We start from the raw sequence: 21,155 nt of genomic DNA on the forward strand, positions 1-21,155 counted from the left end.
AAGGCCCTTGATGAGCAGGTGTTTGAGAATAAATATCCAAATTGGTCTTCCTGCTGCCTGGCCTTACTCCCAATGCTCTCCACCTTGTTTTTAAGCAAATAGTAAGTCCAACGGGTCTGCTCATTAAAAGATGTTTAGTAACCAAAAGGAATCCAAGTGGGACCTCTATGTGGATAGAGATGATCACAAAGAAGAAGGGGAAGGGTTAAATAGAACAAAAGAGGAAAAGGCAGATGAGAAACACCTCTCTGGTTAAGATTGGTCCAGTAAACCAAAGAACTTTTCAGACAGATGCTTCTCTACAGCCTCAAAAAATTGAAAGAGAACATGATTCCTTCCCTGATGGCTTAATGGGTAAAAAACCCACCTGCAAGGCAGAAAACACAGGAGACATGGGTTTGATCCCTTGTTGGGAATATGCCCTGAAGTAGGAAATAGCAACCCACTCCAGTATTCTTGGGTGAAAAATCCCATGGACAGAGGAGCCTGGTGGGCTATAGTCCATGGGATCTCAAAAGAGTTGGACATGACTGAGCTACTCAGCATAGCAAACAAACCTTTGGAGAAAGGGCTCAAAGACAAGTCACAAAGTGTCAAAAAATATAATCTCACAAAGAGGATGAAAATGAAACTGGTAGAACTGAAAAAAAAATAAAACTTAAAAACAAAGCAATTTCAGAAATTGTTTAGAAGTTGTATTAGGAGTAGCAAGAGGTGGAAAGTGACTTTCCAGAAATTCATCAAGGATTTTTAGGACAACCTGAGGAAACTCTCTCAAATTGAATGGAGAAGAAGCAAGAGGTAAAGGTGATTAGAGAGAATCCAGGTGCACATAATCAGGAACAAGAGGACCAGAAAGAAAAAAAGAGGAAAAAGCAGACTCAAAGGTAAAGTGTTTTGAACTAAAGGATGATCTGAATGAACTAAAGGATGAACTAAAGGATGATGATCTGCTATTACTTTAAACAGCAATCCATGTTTAGAAAAATATTGTCCTGAACAGTCAACACACTATGTATGATATAACTGGTAAATTACTGAACTTTGACAATAAAAAAGAACCCTTTGCGTGCCCGATGATAATGATAATCGTACTAATAATAAAAGGTAAGGCCGTCTACACAACAGAGAAATTAGACTAGCCTCATATGTCTCTATAGTGAGGTGAAAGTGTTGGTTGCTCGGTCATGTTTGACTCTTTGCAACCCCCTGGACTATAGCCTGCCAGGCTCCCATGTTCATTGAATTCTCCAGGCAAGAATACTGGCATGGTGATGACATAAATCAAAGCAAGATCCTCTATGACCCACCTCCTAGAGTATCAGAAATAAAAACAAAAGTAAACAAGTGGGACCTGATTAAACTTAAAAACTTTTGCACAGCAAAGGAAACTAAAAGCAAGGTGAAAAGACAGCCCTCAGAATGGGAGAAAATAATAGCAAATGAAACAACTGACAAAGGATTAATGCCCAAAATACACAAGCAGCTCATACAACTCAATGCCAGAAAAACAAACAACCCAGTCAAAAAGTGGGAAAAATACCTAAATAGACATTTCTCCAAAGAAGACATACAGATGGCTAACAAACAAAAATATGAAAAGATGCTCAGCATCGCTCATTATTAGAGAAATGCAAATCAAAACCACAATAAGATATCACCTCATACCAGTCAGAATGGCCCTCACCAAAAAGTCTACAAGCAATAAATTCTGGAGAGGGTATGGACAAAAGGGAACGCTCTTGCACTGTTGGTGAGAATTCAAATTGATACAGCCACTATGGAAGATGGTAAGGAGATTCCTTAAAAAACTAGGAATAAAACCACCATATGACCCAGCAATCCCACTCCTAGACATATACCCTGAAGAAACCAAAATTTAAAAAAACACATGTATCCCATTGTTCATTGCAGCACTATTTACAATAGCTAGAACATGGAAGCAACCTAGCTGTCCATCGATAGATGAATGGATAAAAAAGTTGTGGTACATATACACAATGGAAGATTACTCAGCCATAAAAAGGAATGCATTTGAGTCATTCTAATGAGGTGGATGAACCTAGAACCTATTATACAGAGTGAAGTAAGTCAGGAAGAGAGATAAATATCATATTCTAATGCATATATACAGAATCTAGAAAAATGGTACTGAAGAATTTATTTAACAAGGCAGCAATGGAGAAACAGACATAGAGAATAAACTTATGGACAAGGGAGAGGGGAGGAGAGGGTGAGATGTATGGAGACAGTAACATGGAAACTTACATTACTGTATGTAAAATAGATGGCCATCGGGAATTTGCTGTGTGGCCCAGGAAACTCAAACAGCGGCTCTGTATCAATGGAGAGGAGTGGGATGGGGAGGGAGACGGGCGGGAGGTTCAAAAGGGAGAGAATATATGTATGCCTGTGGCTGGTTCATGTTGAAGTTTGACAGAAAACAACAAAATTCTATAAAGCAATTATCCTTCAATTAAAAAAATAAAGAATACTGGAGTGGGTTGTCATTCCCTTCTCTGCAGGATTCTAGGATCACATTAAAAGCCAGAAAACAGTGTTTTAACAGTTAAAGGATTGGGGACTTCCCTGGTGTCCCAGTGGTTAAGAATCCACCTTCCAATGCAGGGGGCGCAGGTTCGATGCCTGGTCAGGGAACTCAGAGCCCACATGCTTTGGGGCAGCTAAGCCCATGCACTGCAACTAGAGAAGCCTGCGTGCCACAGCGAAGACCCAGGACAGGCAGTAGTTAAAGGATTATAGGAAAGGATGTGTGATGTAAGAATTTTATATCCAAGTAAATTGTTGCTTTTACCTAGGCTTCTGGTCTTGATGCAATAAACACTCTGAGCCATTTTGTAAAAATAAAATTTCTATATGATGACATAATAAAAAAGGATGATAAAATAAGAATCCAGGAACAGAGAAGGTGTGTGGTATAAAAGGATTGGTGGTAGATCTGAAACCAGAACTAAAACTCAACAGCAGTGGGAATTAGAGCTACAGGACTGAATCAGATATAGTAAACTTCGATTTTCACACCATTGGAAGGAAGATAATAGATCAGAAATGGAGAGAAGTGTAAGTATAATAATATCCTTGCTTATTACCAGGAGTAAGTAGAGGTCAATCAAAGAATAGTTGATAAATCAAGAAATAAAGAATTCCTATTATTTAAAGTTATATAGGAAACCACTACCCACTCCAGTATTCTTGCCTGGGAAATTCCATAACAGAGGAGCCTGGCAGGTCCATGCAGTCACAAAGAGTCAGACACAACTTAGCAACTAAGCAACAACAACGACTGCAAGAGTTAAAACAGACCATAAACCTTCCAAACCACCAGAGAGGGAAACACACACATACATAAATGCAAAAATATTTACAGGAAGTTGGGAAACAAAGTATTACGTTAATAAGATAGGATATAAAACAAGTTTACATGTATGAGAGGCACACATGGAATAAATTTACTCAGAATGTTTGGGTAAAGCAAAAGCAGGCAAATGCAAACAAAAGAAAAGCACGAGTCTTGGCATTAATCTCTAGTAAGATTGAATTCAAGTAAAAGATAATTATTTAGGAGGCTCTATGAAAAGATATGTGATCCTGTCTTACTGCATCATTAGCTCCCGGCTTCCAAAATCTGAGAAATAAGTCCCGAAGATCTTCTAATTGGTGACAGATTCAACATTCATGTTGTCCAAACATCCCGGGAGCCAATATAATGGGAAATACTGTCCTTCCAAGTATTGTTGTTCAGTTGCTCAGTAGTGCCCAACTCTTTGGGACCCCATGGACTGCAGCATGCCAGGCTTCCCTGTCCTTCACTGTCTCCTGGAGTTTACTCAAACTCATGTCCACTGAGTAGGTGATGCCATCCAGCCATCTCATCTTCTGTCGTCCCCTTCTCCTCCTGATTTCAATCTTTCCCAGCATCAGGGTCTTGTCCAATGAGTCAGCTCTTCGCATCACTTGGCCAAGTATTGGAACTTTAGCATCAGTCCTCTCAATGAATATTCAGGATTGATTTCCTTTTGGATTGCCTGATTGAATCTCCTTGCAGTCCAAGGGACTCTCAAGAGTCTTCTCCAACACCACAGTCCAAAAGCATCTGTTCTTTGGCACTCAGCTTTCTTTACAGTCCAACTCTCACATCCATACATGACTTATGGAAAAACCATAGCTTTGACTATATGCATATTTGTTGGCAAAGTGATGTCTTTGCTTTTTAATAAGCTGTCTAGGTTTATCACAGCTTTCCAAGTATTTGTCCCCCCAAATTCGTATATAAGTTAGACCCAAGTCCTAACTCCCGATATCTCAAAACTGATCTTATTTGGAAATAGAGTTTTTGCAGATGTAATTAGTCAAGATGAGATCATGTTAATTGATTAGGAGCAGTATAACAGGCCCCAATTTTCCTCTATTGCAAAGAAATAGAGGAAAACAACAGAATGGGAAAGACTAGAGATCTCTTCAAGAAAATCAGAGATACCAAGGGAACATTTCACGCAAAGATGGGCTCAATAAAGGACAGAAATGGTATGGACCTAACAGAAGCAGAAGATATTAAGAAGAGGTGGCAAGAATACACAGAAGAACTGTACAAAAAAGATCTTCACGACCAAGATAATCACGATGGTGTGACCACTCACCTAGAGCCAGACATCCTGGAATGTGAAGTCAAGTGGGCCTTAGAAAGCATCACTACAAACAAAGCTAGTGGAGATGATGGAATTCCAGTTGAGCTATTTCAAATCCTGAAAGACGATGCTGTGAAAGTGCTGCCCTCAATATACCAGCAAATTTGGAAAACTCAGCAGTGGCCACAGGACTGGAAAAGGTCAGTTTTCATTCCAATCCCAAAGAAAGGCAATGCCAAAGAATGCTCAAACTACCGCACAATTGCACTCATCTCACATGCTAGTAAAGTAATGCTCAAAATTCTCCAAGCCAGGCTTCAGCAATATGTGAACCATGAACTTCCCAATGTTCAAGCTGGTTTTAGAAAAGGCAGAGGAACCAGAGAACAAATTGCCAACATCTGCTGGATCATGGGAAAAGCTAGAGAGTTCAGAAAAAACATCTATTTCTGTTTTATTGACTACGCCAAAGCTTTTGACTGTGTGGATCACAATAAACTGTGGAAAATTATGAAAGAGATGGGAATACCAGACCACCTGACCTCTTGAGAAATCTGTATGCAGGTCAGGAAGCAACAGTTAGAACTGGACATGGAACAACAGACTGGTTCCAAATAGGAAAAGGAGTTCGTCAAGGCTGTATATTGTCACCCTGTTTATTTAACTTATATGAAGAGTACATCATGAGAAACGCTGGACTGGAAGAAGCACAAGCTGGAATCAAGATTGCCGGGAGAAATATCAATAACCTCAGATATGCAGATAACACCACCCTTATGACAGAAAGTGAAGAGGAACTAAAAAGCCTCTTGATGAAAGTGAAAGAGGAGAGTGAAAAAGTTGGCTTAAAGCTCAACATTCAGAAAACGAAGATCATGGCATCCGGTCCCATCACTTCATGGGAAATAGACGGGGAAACAGTGGAAACAGTGTCAGACTTTATTTTGGGGGGCTCCAAAGTCACTGCAGATGGTGATTGCAGCCATGAAATTAAAAGACGCTTACTCCTTGGAAGGAAAGTTATGACCAACCTAGACAGCATATTGAAAAGCAGAGACATTACTTTGCCAACAAAGGTCTGTCTAGTCAAGGCTATGGTTTTTCCAGTGATCATGTATGGATGTGAGATTTGGACTGTGAAGAAGGCTGAGTGCCGAAGAATTGATGCTTTTGAACTGTGATGTTGGAGAAGACTCTTGAGAGTCCCCTGGACTGCAAGGAGATCCAACCAGTCCATTCTGAAGGAGATCAGCCCTGGGATTTCTTTGGAAGGAATGATGCTAAAGCTGAAACTCCAGTACTTTGGCCACCTCATGCGAAGAGTTGACTCATTGGAAAAGACTCTGATGCTGGGAAGGATTGGGGGCAGGAGGAGAAGGGGACGACAGAGGATGAGATGGCTGGATGGCATCACTGACTCACTGGACATGAGTCTGAGTGAACTCCGGGAGTTGGTGTTGGACAGGGTGGCCTGGCATGCTGCAATTCATGGGGTGGCAAAGAGTCGGACATGATTGAGTGGCTGAACTGAACTGAACTGAATGGGCCCCTAATCCAACATGACAGATGTTCTTATAAAAGGGAATTTGGATCCAGAGACACCAACACAGGGAAAGTTCCAGGTAGAGACTGGAGCTGTGCTCCCATGAGCCAGAAACAGGGAGAGACCTGGAACGGATCTTTCCCCGGAGGCTTCAGAGGGAGCCCGGCCCTGCTGACACCGTGATCTTGGATTCTGGGGCCTCCAGGAGTGTGGGAGAAGATATTTCTGTTGTTTCAAGCCACCCACAGCTGTAGTACTTTGTTAAGGCAACCCCAGGGAACTCATACCATCTACAAGAGTATACACCCTCCTTTGTGATGAATTCCCAGTGACACCCTCCAGCCAGAGGAGACATCTCACACCACTGTGTTTTCATGATATCCATTCTTAGCTACCCCATCCTTAAGTAAGTAAGTGAAGTCGCTCAGTCGTGTCCAACTCTTTGTGACCCCGTGGACTGTAGCCCACCAGGTTCCTCCATCCATGGGATTCTCCAGGCAAGAATACTGGAGCAGGTTGCCATTTCCTTCTCCAGGGGATCTTCCTGACCCAGGGATCGAACCCAGGTCTCCCACATTGCAGGCAGATGCTTTAACCTCTGAGGCACCTGGAAAGACATCCACTGTTTCCTTGAGAATAAGGATTTTTCAGTTCATGAATCTGCTCTCTGCACACGGTAGACCCACAGTGAAATGATCCTTTCAGGGGCAGAATGATGGAAATCCACAGGTGTAACATACCCAGGTACTTGGGGTTTCAGGAGGTGAGGTTCAGCAAATAGGAAAAAGAGGGCACTTCAAAGTGATCCTGGCACAATCTAAACTAAAGATCCAACCTGAACCTTTGAAAATGAAAGTGTTAGTCACTTCAGATCAGATCAGATCAGATCAGTCGCTCAGTCATGTCCGACTCTTTGCAACCCCATGAATCGCAGCATGCCAGGCCTCCCTGTCCAACACCAACTCCCGGAGTTCACTCAGACTCACGTCCATCGAGTCAGTGATTGACTCCAGCCATCTCATCCTCTGTCGTCCCCTTCTCCTCCTGCCCCCAATGCCTCCCAGCATCAGAGTCTTTTCCAATGAGTCAACTCTTCGCATGAGGTGGCCAAAGTACTGGAGTTTCAGCTTTAGCATCGTTCCTTCCAAAGAACACCTAGGGCTGATCTCCTTCAGAATGGACTGGTTGGATCTCCTTGCAGTCCAAGGGACTCTCAAGAGTCTTCTCCAACACCTGGATCCCATGGATTGTCTCCTCTGCTCATGGGATTCTCTAGGCAAGAATACTGGAGTGAGTTGTCATGTCTTTCTCCAGGGGATCTTCCTGACCCAGGAATTGAACCCAGGTCTCCTGAATTGCAGGCAGACTCTTTACCATCTGAGCCATCTGAATCTTTAGGCACAAAATAACCCAGCAGCAGAACACAGGGAGAGAAAACTACTAGAATGACGAAGAGAAATCCACCAGATTACAGAGCAAGCTCAGGGCTTCCCTGGTGGCTCAGATGGTAAAGAATCTGCACAGGAGATTTGGGTTCAATCCTTGGGTAAAGAAGATCCCCTGGAGAAGGAAATAGTGGCCCACTCCAGTATTATTGCCAGGGAAATCTCATGGACAGAGGTGGGCTACAGTCCATGGGGTCACAAAAGAGCTGGACATGACTGAGCGACTAGACAATAAAGCAAATTCATGCCAGTGGGTCACGAGGACTATCTGTGATGAATGGGTGGGCATGGTTGTATAGCACCTCTGTTTTGAGTCCCATGCTCAGTATGCCCCCTGCAAACTCATATTGCAATTTGGGCAGCTTGAATGGCTGCAGGACGACATGGGAACTTGAGAAAGAATATATTACACGCCTCAGAAGAATTGATTGTCTGATGTAACTGCCTACGTTTGTGGGTTTTCCCTTTCTGACTGTTTCCTCTTCGTTTCCAGATCATGGCCAAGAGATACAGAGATTTTGAATTTCCTTCTGAAATGACTGGCATCTGGAGGTACTTGAACAATGTGTATGCTCGGGATGAATTCACAAACACATGTCCCGCTGACCAGGAGATTGAACACGCATATTCAGATGTTGCCAAAAGAATGAAGTGAAGCCAGACTGTTTTCTGTTTCCTTTCTCAGCTGTGTGAGCTAGACTATGGAAAGAGTGTCTCCTTTGCCTTTCCTTCCCAGTAACCATCCTTTGCAAAATAATGCTCCTACTTTAGTAATGTGGATACCATAGCATGATCCACTCAACAGGAAATTATTCCTAGCCTTGTAATTTGTCAGCTCACTTGTGTATCTGAATAATACCAGTTGTTATACACTCCAATTGTCTGGTTTATGCTCATTTATATCTTTGGCATTCCAGGACCTTGTAATCCATGATATTTAGGGCATGAGTTTTGCAGTTTAAGTTTCAAAGCAAATAATGCTTGGATTCAAGCCTTATCTATTATTAACCTCCTTTATCTTTTTAAAAAATGTGTTTTTCTGTGATAGTTTTCATAATCATGCATAGCCTTCTGCTCTAAAATGGTAGTTTAACTTTTTTAAAACAAAATTATTTTTATAATTACAAAGTGATACTCGCTTGTTTTAATATTTGAAACGAAGTCAGAAGGTATAAAAAAAGAAAAGACAAAAGTCACCTAGAATTTCGCTACACTTAGATAACTGCTGATAATGTATTGGTGAGTATGTTCCAAGTGTTCAGACTCTTTCACACATATGCATTCAAATCACATATAATTTCCTGCCTCTGTGGTATTGTGTTAGTTTATTTTCAAGGACTGCTGAAGGGACCCCCTCCCCCCCACCGTCCCCGCCTTGGTAATACCTTGTTGGTCAGCCCTAGAGGACCTAAAACAAAAAGATTTGGCACCACAGAGTTCAAGAGGGCGCTTGTAGCCAAGTTTCAGAGGGATGGATAACCTCAGGGTCTACAGAGACGCAGGGACCTGCGAAGACCAGCGGGACCGGAAACTGGGGGCGGGGGGGGGGGGGGGGGGGGGGCAGCTCGACCGGAAGCTGTGTTCCTGCCTCCATGATGCCTCTGCCCCTGGTTCCAGGGAAGGCATGGAGGAGAGTGCCTTTCTGTGTTTCTCCTTCTGGCTTCCTTTTGGGGGGCCTTCTCTTGCTCCCTCCCTCTCAGACACTACACCTGCAGGAGGACTCTGAACGTCATCTGTGTTTCAGAACCTCCCTTCCCCCTGTTGCAACATAGACCAAGCACATCTCGATTCTTAAGATGGCGTCACACCCAACTCTTCCACCATGATGTTGTGTTGGGGTAGCCTGGGTCCTGCTGTTTCTCTGCTCTCTCTAGCGTCATTTTGAGGTCAGGCAGGGAAAATCCAGGGAGATTAAATTCTTGGTGACTCCTCTTGGGCAGTTCTGGTAAATAGGCAAGCTGGGGAGGAAGTGGAAAGTACTGAGTCAAAAGAGTGTTCTGGTTCATCTGACTTCCCCTCCCCCACTCCTGAGCCAGCCTCACAGCAGCAGCTGTGTGGGGGGGCTGGGTTCCTACTCAAGGCTTGGGGGACAGAATGGAAGATTCCCCATGCTCATCTAGACTCCCAGGGCTCCAGCGTCACCAGCCAGGCGGTGTCCATTTGACATTGGCACACACCTTCCAGAAAACTCGCTTGTGGAGTTGGAGGCAGCATGTGATAGATGTTAAAAACTCGTTAGGAAAAAAGTATACACCTGCTCACTGGGCGATTCATTTGGAAAAAAAGGAAGATGCATTAACATTCTGAGATTTCTGGGATTTAGAAAAAGATGTCTACTAAGAGGAGCAAAGCACTTCAAAGGGTGGCCACTTTCTCTTTCCTCTTACTGGATGCTATGGTTTAACCAGGGGCAGCCAAACCCCAGCCCTCCACTTGCTTAGTTAGCCATTTATTTTAGGAAGTTGTATCTGCCATGTTTCGCCGTGATTCCTGTTTCATATCTGTTTAGGGGTCAGATTCCGAAGATGAGTTTTACCATGTTACATTAAACTTAGTAAATGAATTGACTACCTGACATTATTAGTGCCGAGTTCGTATTTTTAGAGGTTAAAACAATCTACATAAACCCTTTGTGCCTTACAAATTAAACGAATTATGAAAATATTTATCTGGAACCAATATATTTAATTTTTCTTCATTTTACTTTGCATCTTCCACTGAGACTGTGTGTGTGTGTGTGTGTGTGTGTATTGCTTCACCCGATCTTTGCCTGATGGGAAAAGATGGGGAGTAAGTCACAGGATGTGATTTGCCCCAGGACACACACCACTAACATGACCCTGACCCACATCATTCTAGGGATAACCCTACATTACACTTCTCTTTAAAATAAAAAGGTAGGATGGGATTTCCCTGCTGGTCCAGTGGTTAAGAGTCTGCCTTCCAATAGAGGGGACACGGGTTTGATCCCTGGTTGGGAAGCTAAGATCCCACAAGTTGCCAGGCAACTAGACCCACTCACCACAACTACTGAACCTGAGTGACACAACTGGAGAAGCGCATGCACCTCAACAAAGACACAGCACAGCCAAAGTAATAATAATAAGATGGAATAGGAGTTAATACTTACAGAACTTTGAAGGGGGACCCCCACTGAGAAAGTGAATGGAAATGGGCTTCCTTTAAATGATGAGAGTGGGACTTCCCTGGTGGTCCAGTGATTAACACTCTGTGCTTTCACTGCAGGGAGTGCAGATTCCATCCCTGGTTGGGCAACTGGCATCCCTCAGGCAGTGCGGTCAAAGAAATAATAATAGTAAAATTGCAAGAGCAACTTTAAACTAGAAAGTAGTGCTGTTGTTCAGTCACTAAGTCATGTCTGAATCTATGACCCCACAGGCTGCAGCACACCAGGCTCCCCTGTCCATCAACTCCCAGAGCTTGCTCAAGCTCATGTCCATTGAGTTGATGATGCCATCCAACCATCTCATCCTCTGTCGTCCCCTCCTTCTCCTGCCTCAGTCTTTTCCAGCATCAGGATCTTTTCCAATGAGTCAGATCTTTGAATCAGGTGGCCAAAATATTGGAGCTTCAGCATCAGACCTTCCAATGAATGTTCAGGGTTGACTTCCTTTAGGATTGACTGGTTATCAGTAGTTAAATTAAAAATTATCTGTATTAGAATTGTGACCCACAAAGACATTTTAACGGAGCCTTAAAGAGGTCTGAAAAAACACAAGTGACCTGTCCTTGCCCAGGTGGCTGAAATATAGGCCTTGCAGATGGCTCCAGTTTTAAGTATAGTTGTAGGAAATCTGGTTCCTGGCACTCTCCCCTCTCAGGGACCCCACCCCCACACCCCCTTCGAAGGCCCCTCAAAAGCTCTTCATGTGCAGGCAGGTGAAAAATATTCCAGGGTTGTTCACTTGCCTTAAAGTCTTCTCCAGGCATGGTTTTTTAAAACAAAATGCATTTGTTCTTCCAAACATACAATATGTGTGTGTTAGTCGCTCAGTCATGTCCAACTCTGTGACCCCATGGACTATAGGCTGCCAGTCTCCTCTGTCCATGGAATTCTCCAGGCAAGAATACTGGAGTGGGTTGCAATTCCCTTTTCCAGGGGATCTTCCCCACCCAGGGATCAAACACAGGTCTTCTGCATCGCAGGCAGACTCTACCATCTGTCACCAGGGATGCAAATACAAGTTGTGAGAGCAGCCCTCCTTTGAGGGTCATCCTGGGAAGGTTCTTGCTCTAAGGAGATTCTGTTCTTGCTTTTAGTTCCCCTAGAGGCTGGACTCATTGGAAAAGACTGATGCTGGGAGGGATTGGGGGCAGGAGGAGAAGGGGACGACAGAGGATGAGATGGCTGGATGGCATCGCTGACTTGATGGACGTGAGTCTGAGTGAACTCCGGGAGTTGGTGATGGACAGGGAGGCCTGACGTGCTGCGATTCATGGGGTCGCAAAGAGTAGGACACAACTGAGCGACTGATCTGATCTGATCAGAGACTGGACAGTTCAGAAAAAAATTAGCTTTACTTCTGAACACAGAATCTCCAAGTGTAGGCTGAGAAAGAATGTGAGTGCCACAAAGGTGTACTTTCTGAGCATGGTCCAGCAAACAGGGATGCAATGATAGGATTTAGCCCAGGACTGAACCTTCTGAGACCAGAGGTCTCAACAGGTTACCTGTGAACTACGGGACTATCCCCAGAAGTTGAGTGTGTGCCCAAGCCCTGACAGACACAAATGCATATTCTACATCATACACACTCAGGTACATACACACTCACATACATTCACACACACACACACACACACACACACTGACAACATGGTCACAGAACTCTTTCACACATGTTCAAATGTTAGAAGAAACACTGACTGTAACCGCCCACCTTGGCCAGGTACCACAGTAACCATCTGCTTGAGATATTTTATCACAGGAGGTCCTGGTGAGGAACACAGAACTAACAAGCCACCACCAATTGGAAGAATTCAGGCAAGGTCAAAAGGAGACACCACATGTCTGACCACCTCCCAGAATCCTTTTTGCTGGCGTCCATCTTGGCTGAACAATGTGTGCGCCATGAGCAAGGACTCTGAGTAAGAATGATTGGCCAAAGACAACCCAGAAACTAATCCTATCACCATAAAATCCAAGACTGTGAGTCATGTGGCAGAGCAGTTTTCCTGGGTCCCCCTATCCTGCTGCTCTCCATTGGAGCACCCCTTCCCAATAAAATCTCGTGCTTAGTCAGCACATGTGTTCTCTTTGGACAATTCACTTCTGAGTGTTAGACTCAGAAATGCAAACGAGAGCCCACTCTCAGGCCCTGGAAGGGATCCTCCATCCTGCAACACAAACACACTAACACATTCACACACATCCCCATAGACACACACAAGCATACTCATTCAATACAGTCACACACACTCACCCGGTACTCATGTCCCCACATATGTGCGTGTGCACACACACACACACACAACCTGTAAGGTGAGGTCCAGGCTCCTTCCTCTCCTCCTTCAATCACTTACCAGAAACACACTCTTGGCAACATTCCGCCCATTTCTCCTTCCCCACCTCCAGTGGTTCACTATTAGGCTTTGGAAAAAAAAAAAATCTTTCTTTTACAGTTAAGAGAACCAAGGTGTGCATCATCCTAAGAACATGTAATTCACAAAACCCTGGCTGCTTAAGGTAGATCAGTTAGAGGATGTTTGTTCACGTTATAGTTCTGAATTTTTTCTGGAAGCCCACGAAACTGACACAAAAACTGAGTTTAGCTGCAGCTAGCGCTTCCCTGGTAGCTCAGACTGTAAAGCATCTGCCTGCAATGCAGGAGACCTGGGCTTGATCCCTGGGTTGGGAAGATCCCCTGGAGGAGGGCATGGAAACCCACTCTAATATTCTGGCCTGGAGAATTCCATGGACACAGGAGCCTGGCAGGCGACAATCCATGGGTCACAAAGAGTCGGACATGACTGGGCGAATTTCACACACACAAAATGCCCAGGGTTGAGGTTTGTGGCCTTGGGGAGAGGCCCAGAGCCCAGACCTGTGCTGAGCCCCGGGCAGTGGTATCCAATCCGGCTGTTTCTGGTTGTGTGCACGTGTGCTAAGTCGATTCAGTTGTGTCCAACTCTGTGCGACCCTAGGACTGCAGCTTGCCAGGCTCCTCTGTCTATGGAATTCTCCAGGCAAGGATACTGGAGTGGGTTGCCATGCTGTCCTCCAGGAGATCTTCCCAACCCTGGGATCAAACCTGCATGTCTTATGTCTCCTGCATTGGCAGGCAGGTTCTTTACCACTCTCGCCACCTGGGAAGCCCTGTTTCTGGTCATACCATATGCCAAAGTATTTGACCGGTACATAGGAGTCTTTGAAACACTTGCACATAATATCCCAACAGTGTGGACTACACTTAAAAGAAGCAAAAGAATCACACAAGTTATTCTACCAAGGTTATTTGCTTCTTGTTTTTTAAACCTTTGACAAGGTGGAGGTGTAGAGGCCTGTTTGTGGGGTTCCTTTTCCTACTGATCTTGGGCTCTCTAAAGATTGGAGCCAAGAGGAAAGAGAAATGGATTAGGGAGGCGCCTAGAATTCTAGGAGAGACAGAACAACAGGATCTGTCTTGCCTCCATCATAATTGTTCAACTTTCATTTGTTTGCAGCTCACTGGTCCCAAAAGAGAGTGCTGTTTGAAAGAAAATCTAAGGGTTATTTGGTGGTGGTTCAGGTGTTGAGCAGGCCATTTTGGTGCATATTTTGGCATTTTTTTTCTGACTAAATCAAGGGAAAAAAGAATTTGTTGTATTGGGTGTGATACCAGAATACACAAAAATTAAAAAGAAGTAAGAAAAATGTGTTTTGCTTTTATAAACTGTGCAGTGATAATGACAAAACAGAACAGCACCAGAAAGATGCCTAAGAACACGTGTAATAGGAACCAAATGGCTGAGTGGGCAATGTGCACACTCTCCCAGGTTCCTGAGGCGATGCCACCACGAATGATGTAACAGTGACCAAGTGCGTTTGGGGAGCACTTTACAAAGCCTGGGCCAGTTTGTGGTTCCATAGGTCATGGGTGTGCATCGGAAATTGAGGAGGAGATGGTGACCACAGCAAGGTGGCTTCCATCTTGCCTCATGGTCCTTGAGGGGCTTTACTGCCTTCTCTTCCAGGTGGTGCTAGTGGTAAAGAACCCACCTGCCAGCACAGGAGACAAAAGAGATGTGAGTTCAATTTCTGGTTTGGAAAGATCCCTTGGAGGAGGGCATGGCAACCCACTCCAGTATTCTTGCCTGGAGAATTCCATGGACAGAGGAGTCTGGTGGACTATAGTCCATAGGGTCGCAAAGAGTCTGACACGACTGAAGAGACTTAGCATGCACACGTGCACTATCATGAGTGGGGCATGCTGGCCACCATGGTGACGTTGTTCTGTCAACTCTGGGGGCCTTGTACCATTTGGATAGAGCGAGACGTTCCAGTCAGAGAATCAGAAGCTGGGTGGTAGCAATGAATGGATGGGAATGGGAAGCAGGGGGGAGTGGCTGAAGTTTGTCTGCCTCAAGTTTCTCATCTGAAAACTAAGTGGTGGGCTTGATTGATGGGTTTCAACCTTTACTGCATTTTAGAATCAACTGACTAGCCTTGATCATTATAAATGCCTAAAGCATGCCTCAGATCAACCGAATCAGAATCTCTGGGTTTGGGCTTGGACATTGGCGTTTTCAAAGCTCTCTTGGGAAGATTCTCTTATGCAACAGGGATTAACAGCCACAGGTCAGATGCTCTCTGAAGTTATTTCCAGCATTTATTGTCAATGTTTGGGTCCTGGGTTACACAGTCCTGGGGGGTGGGCGGTGAGGGGTAGAAGGAATGGAGGGGGTTGTCCATACTCAATAGAGTAATGTATGCTCTACACTCAGGACAGTTGGCTGAGCCAGCCACACGAAAAGTGAAACTGAAAGTCGCTCAGTGGTGTCCAACTCTTTGCAACCACATGGACTATACAATCCATGGAATCCTCCAGGCCAGAATACTGGAGTGGGTAGCCTTTCCCTTCTCCAGGGGATCTTTCCAACCCAGGAATCGAACCCAGTCTCCTGCATTGCAGATGGAGTCTTTACCAGCTGAGCTACAAGGGAAGCCCAGTATACTATTCACCCAGTGGTTAAATGGTGACCTCTCCAAACTGGTCCACTCAGGATCTCATAACTCGAACTTACTTGGAAATAGATTCTTTGTAGATATAATTACTTACATTATGATGAGGTCATATTGGATTAGGAAGGGCCCTAAATCCAAAGTGGCTAATGTTATTTTAAGAGGAGAAGATGCAGAGACATTCACAAAGAGAAGAGGCCATGTGAAGATGGAGGAAGATGCTGTAGAGGGCTTGCAACAAGCTGGGGGTCATCAAAGATAGCTGGAGACCCCAGAAGCCAGAAGAGGCAAGGAGGTGTCTCCCCATAAAACCTTCAGAGAGAGCATGGCTCTGCCCACACTTCGATCTCAGATTTTCAGCCTCCAGAGCAGTAAGAGTAAATTTCCATCCACTCTTCTAAGCCACCCACTCAGCAGTACTCTGACTACAGCCACAGGAAACCTATCCACCTGGTGAGTTTTGGATCTCAGAATGGCTGAGCCATGTTGTCATGGCTTAGCGACTCTAAATCTGATGGCACAGCTAAGCAGAGAGGCAGTTGGGCTTCTCAGGAGAGCTGATGTCACTCTCCCAGCTGAGGGAGAGGGCCAGACACAGACAGTGCAGTGCAGTTCAGCCGTTCAGTCGTGTCTGACTCTCTGCAACCCCATGGACTGCAGCACTCCAGGCTTCTCTGTCCATCACGAACTCCTGGAGCTTGCTCACACTCATGTCCATTGAGTCGGTGATGCCACCAATCTCAGCTTCTGTTGTCCCCTTCTCCTTCGGCCTTCAATTTTTCCCAGGGTCTTTTCCAATGAGTCACCTCTTTGCATCATATGGCCAAAGTATTGGAGCTTCAGCTTCAGCATCAGTCCTTCCAATGAATATTCAGGACTGATTTCCTTTAGGATCCTATCGTGAATCCTATAGAATTCACTGGTTTGATCTTCTTGCAGTCCAAGGGACTCTCAAGAGTCTTCTCCAACACCACAGTTCAAAAACATCAATGCTTCAGTGCTCAGCTTTCTTTACGGTCCAACTCTCGCATCCATACATGACCACTGGAAAAACCATAGCTTTGACTAGATGAACCTTTGTGCAGGCAGAGCTGGGTCTATTTGAGAGAGATGGTGATTTAACCAACAGGCAACACCATGGTCATTTTGCTCTACAGCAGAGGTGACAAGATGGGAAATTGTTGAAAGTCCTGAGTTTTGGTCCTGCCCCTGCTGCTTCTGGATGTGGGACTTTGGGAAAGGCATTTAACCTCCCAGCACCTCTGTTTCCTCATCTGCCAAAGGCAGGGATTGGATGACATAATCTTCCAGGTCTTTTCAAACTATTGAGTTGTAAACCCTGAGCCAGGAAGGCAGTTAAGTTCCAGTTATAATGCTTGGGAACTGCCCCCCAGCTCAGACAAGTGTCATGCTCCCTACAGCCTTTGCTCCAAATCTGGGTTTCAAGTTCAGATCCATTTAGCTTCTTGCTTTATAGGGATTTTTGGTGAACAATTGCTTTCTGGTGTAGCCATTCCCCAAATTTAAGATACCTGTGTGGTCTGACTAAATTAGCAATATCTTGCAATTGCATTTGGCTTCCCAAATAGCTCAGCTGGTAAGGAATCTGCCTGCGATGCAGGAGATGTGGGTTCGATTCCTGGGTCAGGAAGGTCCCCAAAAGGAGAAAATGGCTGTCTGCTCCAGAATTGTTGCCTGGAAAATCCCATGGACAGAGGAGCCTGGCAGGCTACAGTTCATGGGGTCACAAAGAGTTGCACACGACTGAGAGACTGAACACAGCAATTGCAAGTATCTATTAGCAATCAGGGTTCCCTTGTGGCTCAGAAGGTAAAGAGTCTGCCTGCAGTGTGGGAGACCTGGGTTCGATCCTTGGATCGGGAAGATCCCTGGAGAAGGAAATGGCAACCCGCTCCAGTATTCTTGCCTGGAGAATCCCTATGGAGAGAGGAGCCTGGTGGGCAACAGTCCATAGGGTCACAAAGAGTTGGACATGACTGAGCAACTTCACTTTTTTCTTTTTTAGCAATCATATGCTCCTATAATATGAAGGAAAGATTAATCCCCGCAAGGGGTCTGGTAAGTTTCCTTTTCTCAGAATGCCTTCCACATGGTGCAGCAGACCTTCAATAACCCAGGCAGCCAGGTGTAGAGACTGGAGGAGCACTCTCCAGCCCCCTCCCAGCCCCCAACATGCATCACTCTGCTTTGCTCACATGTAAAACAAGCCCTGAATTTGAACACTCACCTTGACAGGGAAAAGTGGGAACAGGAAACATGGAAATGGAGAAATGATGGTGAAAATGTGAGCACAGGTTCTCTCTGCAGTTCCTAGGATGATGTATACCCATCTTTTGGTATCTACGAGTGGGGCAGGGGATGGGTTCCAGAAATCCCACAGGTATGGAAATCTCAGATGTTCAAGTTCCTTACATAAAAAGGCATTGTAGAGTTGTCCCTCCATATCTGAAGGTTTCATATTGGTAGATTCAACCAACCATGGATTGAACCCACTGATGTAGGGGGCCTGCTATATTAGTCTTTTGGCAACCTAACAATTAGCACAGTCTTCAGGGCTTAACTGATGGCTCAGTGGGTAGAGAATCTGCCTGCAAGGCAGGAGACACAGGAGATGTGGGTTCAATCCTTGGACTGGGAAGATCCCCTAGAGAAGGAAAATGGTAACCGATTCCAGCATTCTTACATGAAAAATTCCATGGACAGAGGAGTCTGGTGGGCTACAGCCCAAAGCGTTGTACAGAGTTGGACATGACTGAGCAACTAAGCATGCACACACACGCAGGGTTTAACACAGCATACATTTATCATCTCATTGGTTCTACGGATCAAGGGTCCAGGCAAAGCATAGCTGGATTCTTGGCTCAGGGTTTCACAGGTTGGAATCTAGGTGTCAGCTGGGGCTATGACTCTTCTCTGAGACTCAGGGTTCATGTCTAAGATACTGGCTGTTGGCAGAATTTGGTTCCTTGCAGTCACAAGAGTGGGTTCTTCAGTCACAACGCCCTCTCCTTAAGGTGCCAGTTTGCCTCACGGCCAATAGAAGACTGTCTCTGCTGTTTCATGTCTCTCTGACGTCTTCTATCCCTGACCTCCAGTCCCTTTTTAAAAGGCTCATCTGATTAGGTCAGGCCCACCCAGAATACTCTCCTTTGGAATTACAATCAACTGATGAAGTCAGGCCCACAGAGGATATGTCCCTAGTTAAAATGACAAGAAGATCCGATGAAACATGCAAAATCCTTTTGTCATTGCCTTATAATGTAATCCAACCACAGGGGTGATATTCCATCATATCACAGGTCCTGTCCAGGACCAGGGGGTTACATTGGGCAGGGACACCAAGGTGTGGGGATCCTCGGGGCCATCTTTGGATTCTCCAGTTCCAGATGAGTTTGGGGCCATCTGTAATGGCCATGCCATAGGAAGTCTGCCTCACTATACAAAGCCCACGGGCTGAGGTCAGCTGAGATGGCCGGTATGGGTGTCACACCATAGCACCAAGCGTCTGCTGCCTGCGTTCTTGGCAGGCTGCCCTGAGACACTTTCACTTCTAATTGTTAGTCTTCGGCACCCGGGGAACAAGGAGGTTTGGCATTTCCGTGAAGTGCTCTGACTTGATTCCCAGGTTCCTCTGACAAAGCAGGAGTTTGTTGACTTTGAGTCCTGGCAGCAAATGTGCCTATTTACTGAGGCTCTCGCCAAAGGGTGGGGAGACGGGGTGGAGCAGAAGGAAAAGAGTCCTCTGCTGCTGGTCAATGCAGGGCTTTGTTACGGTTTTGCTCCACGGTGTACAGGTGACCAAGCGTCCCACGTGTGAGGCAGAGAGCTTCCCTCCCCATCCCCACCCTGCATTCAGTCTAAAAGCCAGTTGTAAAGATGAAAAATAAGGAGGGGGGTAAAAAGGCCCCCGTTTCTCCTGTGGTAGGAGAAGCTATCTTTAGAAAGAAGCAAAGGGTCTGAGAGAAGCTGCACCGAGTGTGGCAAAGCAGAACGAAAGATGCCCTTCTTCTCTGTTCTCCTGGAGTTTCATCCTGTGTTATTTGTTGGTGACTGCTGAATGGTTTTGCGTCTTGATACAGGTGTTATTGTCTGTGCGTCTCAGGGATTCTCCAAGACAGGCTAACTTTCCAGTGACAAGAGATGTGAGGAAATGGTTTGCTTTCTCTCATGCGTTTTGTAAGATATTTGGGAGTCATGGGCCCATGGACTTGAAGCCCCAGGAAAGTGAAATCTCTGACAAGATAGGAATGCTGAGTTGGGCAGTGAGGTACAAGTGTAACTCTGGGCTTGTGTGCACACAGAATTAAAGGAGCTCTTCTTGCCCACTGGAGGGTCACGGACCAGAGCTTGTGGGGCTGGAACCCTGGTCCTCAGGTCTAGAGAGGAACCTGGCCTCTGTTATCTCCAGGTGCTTTTAGCAGTAAAATGCTCAGATTCTCTACAGCATGCAGTCTTCATTCAGCCTGTGTAGCTATGACTTTCATAACAAAGAAAAGTGAAAGTGTTAGTCACTCAGGTGTGTCTGACTCTTTGCAACCCCATGGACTGTAGCCCACCAGTCTCCTCTGTCCATAGAATTTTCCAGGCAAGAATACTGGAGTGGGTTGTCATGGCCTTCTACCAAGGGTCTTCCCAACCCAGGGATCAAACTTGTGTCTCCTGCATTCATAAGAAGCCACTGAATCATGACTATCTCACTGTGGGAAGAGCTGGAAGGTGACAGTTTCCAAGTTTGGGTTAGTTTGTTTGTTTGCCCTAGGGGATCATCTCCTCATGAGAGGTGTCAAATAACACGGTGTCACAATTTAAAAAAACAAAAAAACAAACAAACAAAAAAAACAAATTTAAAAGCTTTTAACTATTCATTCTTGTATTTTCATGTTCTAGGAACAGAATGATTTTTTTTTCTCCTTTGGAGAAAGATTCAGTACAAACCATCAAGGCATGTTGATTCTGTTCTCAGCAGTTATCTGATTCAGTCATATCAAATGAGATAAAAGCAGTTTCCCTAGTAAGAGATGAATATACAGTTTCAACCACAATATGCCTGCATAGACAAAATGATTTCTATCTTTACTAATAAATGCATCTTTTGAGGCCCCTGGGCTTCCCTGAGAATGTAGTCTTTCAGGAGAAACATCTTCCCACTGTGTCATCAGGACCAGACCCCAGAAATGCTCTCCATGAACACAGCAGAGATTTGCCTCCTCTGTGTCAAACGCTTCCAAGAGTAACAATCTCTAGAAATGGCAGTGATTGCAATGGAGGGGGTGTGAGAGCTCGCCCAGGTGATCTCGACAAAGGAAGCATCTCATCTC

The 21,155-nt window shown here is 45.1% G+C and overlaps 1 long non-coding RNA gene across 1 annotated transcript in view; it reads left to right on the forward strand.

Annotated features, from left to right (window-relative positions):
• Positions 1-8,512, forward strand: part of LOC109563405 (uncharacterized) — a 143,074-nt gene extending 134,562 nt beyond the window's left edge. Inside the window, exon 4 of the long non-coding RNA XR_011568603.1 lies at positions 8,128-8,512. This is a non-coding gene — a long non-coding RNA (uncharacterized lncRNA). The remainder of the gene's footprint in view (positions 1-8,127) is intronic.
• Positions 8,513-21,155: the final 12,643 nt, after the last annotated feature.

The sequence above is a fragment of the Bos indicus genome, chromosome 1 (genome assembly GCF_029378745.1).
Source record: "Bos indicus isolate NIAB-ARS_2022 breed Sahiwal x Tharparkar chromosome 1, NIAB-ARS_B.indTharparkar_mat_pri_1.0, whole genome shotgun sequence".
In the NCBI taxonomy this organism is placed as follows: Eukaryota; Metazoa; Chordata; class Mammalia; order Artiodactyla; family Bovidae; genus Bos; species Bos indicus.